The sequence below is a fragment of the Bufo bufo genome, chromosome 1 (assembly GCF_905171765.1).
Source record: "Bufo bufo chromosome 1, aBufBuf1.1, whole genome shotgun sequence".
NCBI lineage: Eukaryota > Metazoa > Chordata > Amphibia > Anura > Bufonidae > Bufo > Bufo bufo.
The window spans coordinates 13215743-13229971 of NC_053389.1; positions in this window are offsets into that span (position 1 = coordinate 13215743).

Here is a 14229-nt window from a genome sequence, read left to right on the forward strand (position 1 = left end):
GTAGTGGCGGCTGGGAACAACATACTGTGGGACAGCAAGCGACATGAGCTGTTTGAAGCTGTCTGTGTCCACCAGCCTGAATGACAGCATTTTATAGGCCAGTAGTTTAGAAATGCTGGCATTCAGGGCCAGGGATCCATGGTGGCTAGGTGGGAATTTACGCTTTCTCTCAAATGTTTGTGAGATGGAGAGCTGAACGCTGCCGTGTGATATGGTTGAGATGCTTGGTGACGGAGGTGGTGGTGGTGTTGGTGGTACATCCTCTGTTTGCTGGGCGGCAGGTGCCAACGTTCTTCCAGAGGCGGAGGAAGAGGCCGAGGCGGCAGCAGCAGAAGAGGTAGCAGGGGGAGCCTGATTGAGTTCCTTGTTTTTAAGGTGTTTACTCCACTGCAGTTCATGCTTTGCATGCAGGTGCCTGGTCATGCAGGTTGTGCTAAGGTTCAGAACGTTAATGCCTCACTTCAGGCTCTGATGGCACAGCGTGCAAACCACTCGGGTGTTGTCATCAGCACATTGTTTGAAGAACTGCCACGCCAGGGAACTCCTTGAAGCTGCCTTTGGGGTGCTGGGTCCCAGATGGCGGTGGCCAGTAGCAGACGGACTCTTGGCGGCTGCTTTTGCCCACTGCTCCCTCTTTTGCTACGCTGTTGGCTCGGTCTCACCACTTCATTCCATGTGGGGTCTAGGACCTCATCGTCCCCTGCATCGTCTTCCACCCAGTCTTCCTCCCTGACCTCCTGTTCAGTCTGCACACTGCAGAAAGACGCAGCAGTTGGCACCTGTGTTTTGTCATCATCAGAGACGTGCTGAGGTGGTATTCCCATGTCCTCATCATTAGGAAACATAAGTGGTTGTGCGTTAGTGCATTCTATTTCTTCCACCCCTGGGGAAGGGCTAGGTGGATGCCCTTGTGAAACCCTGCCAGCAGAGTCTACAAACAGCATAAGAGACTGCTGCATAACTTGAGGCTCAGACAGTTTCCCTGATATGCATGGGGTGATGTGACAGACTGATGGGCTTGGTTTTCATGCGCCATCTGTGCGCTTTCTGCAGAAGACTGGGTGGGAGATAATGTGAACGTGCTGGATCCACTGTCGGCCACCCAATTGACTAATGCCTGTACCTGCTCAGGCCTTACCATCCTTAGAATGGCATTAGGCCCCACCAAATATGGCTGTAAATTCTGCTGGCTACTGGGACCTGAGGTAGTTGGTTCACTAGGACGTGTGGCTGTGGCAGAACGGCCACGTCCTCTCCCAGCACTAGAGGGTCCACTAACACCACCACGACCATGTCCGCGTCCGCGTCCCTTACTCGATGTTTTCCTCATTGTTACCGTTCACCACAATAAGAAAAAAAATTTTTGGCCCAATGTATTGAATTCAAATTCAGGCCTTTTTTTACAGGCACCTAACACTATCTGGATATCTATTTAGGTACCGTATTACACTAATACAGCCACAGCAGTAACTACAGATTTAGCTGAATATAAATTGTAGGCCTAGTATTTAGGCGCTGGGTGACAGGTATACGTTTACGGACAGAATTATTTAAACTTGGAAATGCACGGTAGCGTGTGAAGTTATTGAGAATGACACTATCCGCACCTTCAATCTAATATACCCTTTTATGGATAGATTTAACCTTTGCCTAATAGTAATTCCCTAAATTTGTGGTTTCTGCTCTAAGTTGGGAATTGTATTCAACCCAGAACAAAAACTGTTGTTTGGCGGACACTAAATAAATTGACCAGCCTCAGCAATAAACACTGATTGAGCTGAATATAAATTTTAGGCCTATTATTTAGGCGCTGGGTGACAGGTATACGTTTACGGACAGAATTATTTAAACTTGGAAATGCACGGTAGCGTGTGAAGTTATTGAGGATGACACTATCCGCACCTTCAATCTAATATACCCTTTTATGGATCAATTTAAACTTGGCCTGATACAGCAGAAAAAATATATTTAGGGGATTGCTAAGTTGGGAATTGTATTCAACCCAGAACAAAAACTGTGCTTTGGCGGACACTAAATGAATTGACCAGCCTCAGCAATAAACACAGATTTAGCTGAATATAAATTTTAGGCCTATTATTTAGGCACTGGGTGACAGGTATACTTTTATGGACAGAATTATTTAAACTTGGAAATGCACGGTAGCGTGTGAAGTTATTGAGGATGACACTATCCGCACCTTCAATCTAATATACCCTTTTATGGATCAATTTAAACTTGGCCTGATACAGCAGAAAAAAAATATTTAGGGGATTGCTAAGTTGGGAATTGTATACAACCCAGAACAAAAACTGTGCTTCGGCAGACAGCAGACAGTATTACAATTGGCTAGCCACAGCTGAAACACCAGATTTAGGGTACTGCTATTTTGGCCAATTGTATTTTACCCCTCAATAAAATAGCAAGCACAGCCAAGCCCCTGATGTAGGATATAGCAAAAAAATAACCACACTATTGATGGTTAAATGGACTTGGTGGCAGCTTGTGCTGGCGCACCACAAGACACAAAATGGCCGCCGATCACCCAAGAAAAAAGTGACATAAAAACGCTCTGGGCAGCCTAAAAACAGTGAGCAATTAAATAGCAGCAGTTCAATGATCCACAGCTATAGATCGATCACTGAATTAAGTGTTTTTGCTGAGTAAATCCCTGCCTAATCTCGCCCTAACAGCAGCAGCTGCATCCTCTCCCTACACTGATCAGAGCAGAGTGACGTGCGGCGCTACGTGACTCCAGCTTAAATAGAGTCTGGGTCACATGCTGCACTGGCCAATCACAGCCATGCCAATAGTAGGCATGGCTGTAATGGCCTCTTGGGGCAAGTAGTATGACGCTTGTTGATTGGCTGCTTTGCAGCCTTTCAAAAAGCGCCAAGAAAGCGCCGAACACCAAACCCGAACCCGGACTTTTACGAAAATGTTCGGGTCCGTGTCACGGTCACCCCAAAATTCGGTACGAACCCGAACTATACAGTTCGGGTTCGCTCATCCCTACTTATTAGCCGTTGTGTGGTGAAGTGCTAAAATTACAGCCCTTTTTGTCGTGTGTTAGTGGCAAAGTAAAATATATTTGCTGGTCAGTGGTGCAGTTATATGTTCTAAAGCCATTTGTGGCGTGTATTAGCGGAAAAAGAAAAATATATATTTGCCGGTCAGCGGTGTAGTTATATGTTTTAAAGCCATTTTTGCTATGTATCAGTGGCAAAACAAAAATATATTTTCCGTTCAGCAATGTAGTTATATGTTCTAAAGCCATTTTTGCCGTCTATTAGTGGCAAAACAAAAATATATTTGCTTTTCAGCGGTGTAGTTATATGTTTTAAAGCCTTTTGTGGTGTGTATTAGTGGAAATATTTTTTATATCTTTGCCGGTCAGCGGTGCAGTTATATGTTTTCAACCCATTTTTGCCGTGTATTAGTGGCAAAACAAAAATATATTTGCAGTTCAGCGGTGGAGGTATATGTTTTAAAGCCTTTTGTGGCGTGTATTAGCGGAAAAATAACAAATATATTTGTCGGTCAGCAGTGCAGTTATATGTTTCAAAGCCATTTTTGCCGTGTATTTTTTTGTTGTTGCGTGTATTAGTGGCACAAAAAAGTATTTGCCGTTGTGTGGTAAAGTGTCATCTAGTGGTCGTGTCTTGACCATCAAACCAGCTGTTCTTGAATGTTTTACTCGGTCATCCAGTGCGGACGTGTGGAGCTGTAACTAAGGTCAGGGTCAATACATGTACTTTACGAACAACTGGGTGGCTTTCTCTGCGACAACCATGGTTACCGACAACGGAAATAACATGGTGTCGGCACTGCGTCAAGGAGGGCTGAGCCATGCGCCCTGCATGGAACACGTGTTCAATCTAGTTGTCATGCAGTTCCTGAAGTCTTCCACCCATCTGCAAGACATCCAAAAAATGGCGAGGAAACTTTGCATGCACTACAGCACACCCTCCTTGAGCTGCAGCGGCAGAACGGCATCCCCCAACATACCCTGTTTCCCCGAAAATAAGAGAGTGTCTTATATTAATTTTTGCTCCAAAAGATGCGCTAGGTCTTATTTTCAGGGGATGTCTTATTTTTCTATGAAGAAAAATACGGTACACATTTATTGTTGAACAAAAAAAAAGGAAATCAGGGTGGGGAGGGGGATCACTTAAAATGGCACAGGGTGATCAGAGAAGGGAAGCAAAATGACACAGGGGTATCAGGGTGGGGAGGGGGATCACTTAAAATGACACAGGGGGATCAGGAGGGGGAATCAAAATGGTACAGGAGAATCAGAGGGGGGGATTACTATAGCATTTTAGTACCCCCTTCTGATCCTCCTGTGTCATTTTGATTCCCCCCTCTGATCCCCCTGTGTCATTTTAAATGATCCCCCTCCCCACCCTGATCACCCTGTGTCATTTTGATTCCCCCCTTTGATCCCCCTGTGTCATTTTAAATGATCCCCTCCCCACCCTGATCACCCTGTGTCATTTTGATTCCCCCCTCTGATCACCCTGTGTCATTTTAATTACCGTTTTTAGTCTCTCCCCCCCATCTTCACCAGACATCCCCCACCGTCCATCAGATATTCCCCCCCCTACCTGTCACCCCGTACCCTGTGTGTCCGTGCCAGCCAAGTTGTGAGACTCCATCAGGGCAGAGCGAGCAGCGGGCGGAAGAAGGCGGCAGCTTGTCCTGGCGGCGGCTGCGGCCAATCAGTGAGCTCCTTACATTCTGGGGTGGCTTGCTTTATAATCGGGGAGGCATTATATTCGGCGGATGTTTTATAATCGGGGAGGCATTACTGTATGTTCGGCCGATGCTTTATAATCGGGGAGGCCTTATTTTCGGGGGGATGCTTTATTATCGGGGAGGCCTTATTTTCGGGGGGATGCCTTATATTACAGCGATAGGCAAAACTAGAGGTAGGTCTTATTTTCGGGGGATGTCTTATTTTCGGGGAAAGACGGTAGGCTGATATACAACGCTTCCACTCATTGGAATTCCACCCTCAATATGTTGGACCGACTGTACGAACAGAGAAAGGCCATAAACATAAAAGACCTAGACAGGATGACTTCTGGCTCTCCACCTTGTTGGACCGTCGCTACCAGTCAAAAATGGGGGCCTTTTTTTACACCTGCTGAGAGGGAGGACAAACTAAACTACTATAGAGACATCCTATGTAGTAAGTTGGCAGCTTCCTATCAGTGCCATCGTCCATCCTCTCGCAGGGCTGACTGGGGGGCCCTCTGCGCTAACGTTCCACAGCCATGGCTGCTGAGGAGGGGTGGGGTGGCAGGAGCAGTACCAGCTCCATCAGCAGCAGCCTGAGTCTAGAGTCGATGATAAGCAGCTTTCTTCACCCGCCTAATAAAGAAACTACTCACCAGCAGCAGCATCTAGACCTGAAGCAGAACCTGAACCAGCAGGTGGAGGCATACTTGGAGTGCACCCTGCCAGCTGTGATTGAAGATCCCCTGGACTACTGGGCAGCCAAACTGGATTTGTGGCCACAACTGGCCGAGTTTGCCCTGGAAAAGCTGTCCTGCCCGGCCAGTAGTGTGGCATCAGAGCGGGCGTTTAGTGCGGCGGTGGCCATAGTTACCCCAAGAAGAACTCGACTGTCCACCCAAAATGTGGAGAGACTGACCTTTGTCAAGATGAATAAGGCATGGATCAGCCAGGATTTCCACCCACCAATGCCTGATGCATCAGACTAGATCATCTATGGTGCCACACCAACACTTTGACAAAAGAGACCGGTTTCTTCTGGCTACATGACTCAGCTACTATTCTGATGCTGCCACCCGCCTGATGCCACACATCTGATGCCAAGTGCTCCTTCTGTCATCCAGCACCTTCAGAGGGTACTGGTATTGCCACCCACCTCCACACTAAGTCACCTTGCCACTCTGTGGCCTCCTGATGCTGCTGCCACCTCCACACTATGTCACCTTGCCACTCTGTGGCCTCCTGATGCTGCTGCCACCTCCACCCTATATGACCTTGCCACTATGTGGTCTGCTCATGCTGCTGCCATCTCTAAACTATGTCACCTTGCCACTCTGTGGCCTACTGATGCTGCTTCTACCTCCAGACTCTGTCATTGTGCCATTCTGCGGCCTCTTCATGCTGCGGCCACCTCCAGACTCTGTCATTGTGCCACTGTGCGGCCTTTTCATGCTGCTGCCACCTCCAGACTCTGTCATTGTACCACTCTGTGGTCTGCTCATGCTGCTGCCACTTCCACACTATGTCAAATTGCCACTCTGTGGCCAACTCATGCTGCTGCGACCTCCAGACTCTGTCATTGAGCCATTCTGTGGCCTCTTCATGCTGATGCCACTTCCAGACTCTGTCATTTTGCCACTCTGTGGTCTGCTCATGCTGCTGCCACCTCCACACTCTGTAATTGTGCCACTCTGTGGCCCCCTAATATTGCTGCCACCTCCAGACTCTGTCATTGTGCCATTCTGCGGCCTTCTCATGCAGCAGCCACCTTCAGATTCTTTCATTATTCCATTCTGTGGTCTGCTTATGCTGCTGCCTTCTCCACACTTTTGTAATTGTGCCATTCTGCGGCCTCCTAATGCTGCTGCTACTTTCAGACTCAGCCGTCATTGAAGATCCGCTGGACTACTGGGCAGTCAAACTAGATTTGTGGCCACAACTCGCAGACTTTGCCCTGGAAAAGCTGTCCTGCCCGGCCAGTAGGGTGGCATCAGAGCTGGTGTTTATTGCGATGGGGGCCATAGTTACCCCAAGAAGAACTCGACAGTCCACCCAAAATGTGGAGAGACTGACCTTTGTCAAGATGAATAAGGCGTGGATCAGCCAGGATTTCCAACCACCAATGCCTGATGCATCAGACTACAGTCTTGGCCAAAAGTTTTGAGAATTACATAAATATTGGAAATTGGAAAAGTTGCTGCTTAAGTTTTTATAATAGCAATTTGCATATACTCCAGAATGTTATGAAGAGTGATCAGATGAATTGCATAGTCCTTCTTTGCCATGAAAATTAACTTAATCCCAAAAAAAACATTCCACTGCATTTCATTGCTGTCATTAAAGGACCTGCTGAGATCATTTCAGTAATCGTCTTGTTAACTCAGGTGAGATTGTTGACGAGCACAAGGCTGGAGATCATTATGTCAGGCTGATTGGGTTAAAATGGCAGACTTGACATGTTAAAAAGAGGGTGACGCTTGAAATCATTGTTCTTCCATTGTTAACCATGGTGACCTGCAAAGAAACGCGTGCAGCCATCATTGCGTTGCATAAAAATGGCTTCACAGGCAAGGATATTATGGCTACTAAGATTGCACCTCAATCAACAATTTATAGGATCATTAAGAACTTCAAGGAAAGAGGTTCAATTCTTGTTTTGAAGGCTTCAGGGCGTCCAAGAAAGTCCAGCAAGCGCCAGGATCGTCTCCTAAAGAGGATTCAGCTGCGGGATCGGAGTGCTACCAGTGCAGAGCTTGCTCAGGAATGGCAGCAGGCAGGTGTGAGCGCATCTGCACGCACAGTGAGGCGAAGACATTTGGAAGATGGCCTGGTGTCAAGAAGGGCAGCAAAGAAGCCACTTGTCTCCAAAAAAAACACCAGGGACAGATTGATCTTCTGCAGAAAGTATGGTGAATGGACTGCTGAGGACTGGGGCAAAGTCATATTCTCCAATGAAGCCTCTTTCCGATTGTTTGGGGCATCTGGAAAAAGGCTTGTCCGGAGAAGAAAAGGTGAGCGCTACCATCAGTCCTGTGTCATGCCAACAGTAAAGCATCCTGAGACCATTCATGTGTGGGGTTGCTTCTCATCCAAGGGAGTGGGCTCACTCACAATTTTGCCCAAAAACACAGCCATGAATAAAGAATGGTACCAAAACACCCTCCAACAGCAACTTCTTCCAACAATCCAACAACAGTTTGGTGAAGAACAATGCATTTTCCAGCACAATGGAGCACCGTGCCATAATGCAAAAGTGATAACTAAGTGGCTCGGGGACCAAAACGTTGACATTTTGGGTCCATGGCCTGGAAACTCCCCAGATCTTAATCCCATTGAGAACTTGTGGTCAATCTTCAAGAGGCGGGTGGACAAACAAAAACCCACTAATTCTGACAAACTCCAAGAAGTGATTATGAAAGAATGGGTTGCTATCAGTCAGGAATTGGCCTCATTCAGCAGCCACCTCTAGACTCTGTCATTATTCCATTCTGAGGTCTGCTTATGCTGCTGCCTTCTCCACACTCTGTAATTGTGCCACTCTGCGACCTCCTAATGCTGCTGCTACTTTCAGACTCTGATATAGTGGTGGCATACTTGGAGTGCACCCTGCCAGCCGTCATTGAAGATCCACTGGACTACTGGGCAGCCAAACTGGATTTGTGGCCACAACTGGCCGACTTTGCCCTGGAAAAGCTGTCCTGCCCGGCCAGTAGGGTGGCATCAGAGCTGGTGTTTATTGAGATGGGGACATAGTTACCCCAAGATGAATAAGGTGTGGATCAGCCAGGATTTCTAACCACCAATGTCTGATGCATCAGACTAGATCATCCATGGTGCCACACCAACACTTTGACAAAAGAGACCGGTTTCTTCTGGCTACATGACTCAGCTACTATTCTGATGCTGCCACCCGCCTGATGCCACACATCTGATGCCAAGTGCTCCTTCTGTCACCCACCATCTTCAGAGGGTACTGGTATTGCCATTCTGTGGCCTCCTCATGCTGCTGCCACCTCCATACTATGTCACCTTGCCACTCTGCCGCCTCCTCATGTTGCGGACACCTCCAGACTCTGTCATTGTGCCAGTCTGCAGCCTCCTCATGCTGCTGCCACCTCCAGACTCTGTCATTGTGCCACTCTGTGGTCTGCTCATGCTGTTGCCACCTCCACACTATGTCACCTTGCCACTCTGTGGCCTACTCATGCTGCTGCCACCTCCAGACTCTGTCATTGTGCCAGTCTGCGGCCTCCTCATGCTGCTGCCCCTTCCAGACTCTGTCATTGTGCCCCTCTGTGGTCTCCTCATGCTGCGACAACTTGCTCTATCAGAGGGACATATATCGTAAAAACTTCTTAAACGGTAAGGGATACCCAGACGCTGGCAACTGCCCGCTGCATCCCATTTGGCGTCACAAACAAAAACTCTTATAACGTCTTACGTTGCACCTCCACCCCACCCGTTGCACTTCCACCACCCATGTCATAGGGACACACTGTGGACTTCTCATGCTGTTCCCACCCTCCCCACTCCATGACTGGGCCACTATTTTGCCTTTCGGCCAGGCTGGCGTCATCATTTATTTGACCCTTCTTCTAATCTGTCAGAAGGAAGGAAAAATGAGACGCACAATGGATCCTGTCTGTGTAGCAGATGTAAGGCCTGTATGGTCCCATCAGAATTGGCTTGTGATTTGGTAACCAAACACAGAAGACATGCAAATATTCCATTCACGTGTCATCTCTGTTTTGGATCTACTTCTGTATTTTTTTGGCCTTAGCAATAGTGGTGAGTGGCAGGGGCAATATTTGAATTCGCAATATTTTGAGTATATTTAGTATAAATTAGCAAATTCGAGAATTTGCAATTACTTTCTTGATTGCGAAAATCGCCAATGTAATATGCACGTACTGAACGCACAATATAGGCGTGGGTCACTTTTGCTACTTTTTTCAAGCTGCTCAAAGTTTCTTGAGACTGGAGAAAATGGTTGGCACGGTAGAAAATTACAACAGCTTTATATGCTGATAGAGTGCTCCAATATAATCACAATTGTGCAAATCGGCAATTAATGATGCGCATATTTTTGCGCAATACGTGCAACTTCACATTTTAACAGGTTTGACGACATATTACTGATTGGTGCACTAAGTATTGTTGTGAAATTGTGACATCACAGCACTATGTATGTAGCATGTATGGACAGCAGAACCTACACTCACCTAAAGAATTATTAGGAACACCATACTAATACGGTGTTGGACCCCCTTTTGCCTTCAGAACTGCCTTAATTCTACGTGGCATTGATTCAACAAGGTGCTGATGGCATTCTTTAGAAATGTTGGCCCATATTGATAGGATAGCATCTTGCAGTTGATGGAGATTTGAGGGATGCACATCCAGGGCACGAAGCTCCCGTTCCACCACATCCCAAAGATGCTCTATTGGGTTGAGATCTGGTGACTGTGGGGGCCATTTTAGTACAGTGAACACATTTTTCCAGTCTTCAACAGTCCAATTTTGGTGAGCTCGTGCAAATTGTAGCCTCTTTTTCCTATTTGTAGTGGAGATGAGTGGTACCCAGTGGGGTCTTCTGCTGTTGTAGCCCATCCTCCTCAAGGTTGTGCGTGTTGTGGCTTCACAAATGCTTTGCTGAATACATCGGTTGTAACGAGTGGTTATTTCAGTCAACGTTGCTCTTCTATCAGCTTGAATCAGTCGGCCCATTCTCCTCTGACCTCTAGCATCCACAAGGCATTTTTGCCCACAGGACTGCCGCATACTGGATGTTTTTTCCTTTTCACACCATTCTTTGTAAACCCTAGAAATGGTTGTGCGTGAAAATCCCAGTAACTGAGCAGATTGTGAAATACTCAGACCGGCCCGTCTGGCACCAACAACCATGCCACGCTCAAAATCACCTTTCTTTCCCATTCTGACATTCAGTTTGGAGTTCAGGAGATTGTCTTGACCAGGAGCACTTCCCTAAATGAATTGAAGCAACTGCCATGTGATTGGTTGACTAGATAATTGCATTAATGAGAAATAGAACAGGTGTTCCTAATAATTCTTTAGGTGAGTGTATATCTATATCACTATCTAAGTGATATCCATGTGGAACACATCCATTACCCGCTCTAGGACCTTCCTCATCCCGATGTTTTTAAGGTACACCTGCACTTAGTCACTTGATTATGAAGGTATCCACAGATGTATTAAGTTATAATTAGCGTGATTATTTACATTTTTATGTATTTATGATGGCTATGTATCTGGCAATAGTGTCCATATCACGACACTGTATCCTATGTAAACACCATGCACGATGAGATATGATGAATGTTGGCACATGATGTCCTTTTTGTTGATATCTTGAGAGATTTCTATTGATTGATGTATTTATGATTATTATTGATTAACTATGTTAAGCTGTATAAATATGCACAATGCACTACCAAAAGTTGTCACTGCTTGAGAAAGATCCCAGGAAGCAGATCGAAATGTTGCGGGTCTGGTGAATAAAGTTTTTCTACTATTTTACGCCTTGGAAGTGCCGTGGAATTTCTTCAGCCTATATCACTATCTAATATACAGGGAGTGCAGAATTATTAGGCAAGTTGTATTTTTGAGGATTAATTTTATTATTGAACAACAACCATGTTCTCAATGAACCCAAAAAACTCATTAATATCAAAGCTGAATATTTTTGGAAGTAGTTTTTAGTTTGTTTTTAGTTTTAGCTATTTTAGGGGGATATCTGTGTGTGCAGGTGACTATTACTGTGCATAATTATTAGGCAACTTAACAAAAAACAAATATATACACATTTAAATTATTTATTTTTACCAGTGAAACCAATATAACATCTCAACATTCACAAATATACATTTCTCACATTCAAAAACAAAACAAAAACAAATCAGTGACCAATATAGCCACCTTTCTTTGCAAGGACACTCAAAAGCCTGCCATCCATGGATTCTGTTAGTGTTTTGATCTGTTCACCATCAACATTGCGTGCAGCAGCAACCACAGCCTCCCAGACACTGTTCAGAGAGGTGTACTGTTTTCCCTCCTTGTAAATCTCACATTTGATGATGGACCACAGGTTCTCAATGGGGTTCAGATCAGGTGAACAAGGAGGCCATGTCATTAGATTTTCTTCTTCTATACCCTTTCTTGCCAGCCACGCTGTGGAGTACTTGGACGCGTGTGATGGAGCATTGTCCTGCATGAAAATCATGTTTTTCTTGAAGGATGCAGACTTCTTCCTGTACCACTGCTTGAAGAAGGTGTCTTCCAGAAACTGGCAGTAGGACTGGGAGTTGAGCTTGACTCCATCCTCAACCCGAAAAGGCCCCACAAGCTCATCTTTGATGATACCAGCCCAAACCAGTACTCCACCTCCACCTTGCTGGCGTCTGAGTCGGACTGGAGCTCTCTGCCCTTTACCAATCCAGCCACGGGCCCATCCATCTGGCCCATCAAGACTCACTCTCATTTCATCAGTCCATAAAACCTTAGAAAAATCAGTCTTGAGATATTTCTTGGCCCAGTCTTGATGTTTCAGCTTGTGTGTCTTGTTCAGGGGTGGTCGTCTTTCAGCCTTTCTTCCCTTGGCCATGTCTCTGAGTATTACACACCTTGTGCTTTTGGGCACTCCAGTGATGTTGCAGCTCTGAAATATGGCCAAACTGGTGGCAAGTGGCATCTTGGCAGCTGCACGCTTGACTTTTCTCAGTTCATGGGCAGTTATTTTGCGCCTTGGTTTTTCCACACGCTTCTTGCGACCCTGTTGACTATTTTGAATGAAACGCTTGATTGTTCGATGATCACGCTTCAGAAGCTTTGCAATTTTAAGAGTGCTGCATCCCTCTGCAAGATATCTCACTATTTTTTTACTTTTCTAAGCCTGTCAAGTCCTTCTTTTGACCCATTTTGCCAAAGGAAAGGAAGTTGCCTAATAATTATGCACACCTAATATAGGGTGTTGATGTCATTAGACCACACCCCTTCTCATTACAGAGATGCACATCACCTAATATGCTTAATTGGTAGTAGGCTTTCGAGCCTATACAGCTTGGAGTAAGACAACATGCATAAAGAGGATGATGTGGTCAAAATACTCATTTGCCTAATAATTCTGCACGCAGTGTACATAGACTATCTCCCACTAACTATCTGTATTTTTTATATATGTAAGCTAACTAACTAACTATGTAATGATATAGCAAAGCACAGAGCACAGCAATGTCACTGCTCTCTCTCTCTCTCTCTTTCAGAACTGCAAAAAAATGCCGAAAATGGCCGCTGGGGAGGTTCTTATATAGTAAGGGGTAGGCAGCTTTCCTATTGGTTGCTAGGGATGTTGCTAAGCTCAGACAAAGACATTTCTGCCTTCTAATTGGCCCACAAGCAAGAAGCAGGGAGGGATCATGGATTCAGATGAAAAAAAAAATCTAGAATATTTGCGAATACGAATATATAGCACTGTATTCAAAATCTTCGAGAATTCTCGAAGTGGCGATATTCGCAATTAAAATTTGCGATTCAAATATTAGCGCCCAACACTAATTAGCAATACTGATGGATTACTGAGCAAATGCTGACCGAGCGAAGGTGGATGCTCCACAGACAGGATCTGTTTTTTGGGGGTTATTGTTCTGACGGATCAGAGGAAGGGCAAAATTATCGGTGACGTCAACACAAACTTACTGCTGACCCCTCTCCACTCTGTCGGGGGCTCTACTTGTATAAGCGTTTAATAGAACAGGTTGTGTAGACATCTATGTGGAATCAGCTGCCGACGGTGTAAAAGGAGTGCGCTTCTTCTTGGCCCTAACATCGATCTGTAAGGCTGATTTCATACTTGAGTTATTTGGTCAGTTTTGGCCCCGTGACTGCCCAAATAAGTGAAGTATGCAGTGATTCTAAGGCCCCTTTCACACGGGCGAGTATTCCGCGTGGATGGGATGCGTGAGTTGAACGCATTGCACCCGCACTGAATCCCGACCCATTCATTTCTATGGGGCTGTTCACATGAGCGGTGATTTTCACGTATCACTTGTGCGTTGCGTGAAAATCGCAGCATGCTTCTCTTTGTGCGTTTTTCACGTAACGCAGGCCCCATAGAAATGAATGGGGTTGCGTGAAAATCGCAAGCATCCACAAGCAAGTGCGGATGCAGTGCGATTTTCACGCACGGTTGCTAGGAGACGATCGGGATGGAGACCCGATCATTATTATTTTCCCTTATAACATGGTTATAAGGGAAAATAATAGCATTCTGAATACAGAATGCATAGTAAAATAGCGCTGGAGGGGTTAAAAAAAAAGAAAAATTTTTTTTACTCACCTTAGTCCACTTGATCGCGCAGCCGGCATCTCCTTCTGTCTTCATCTTAGCTCTGTGGAGCAACAGGACCTGTGGTGATATCACTCCAGTCATCACATGATCCATCACATGATCTTTTACCATGGTGATGGACCATG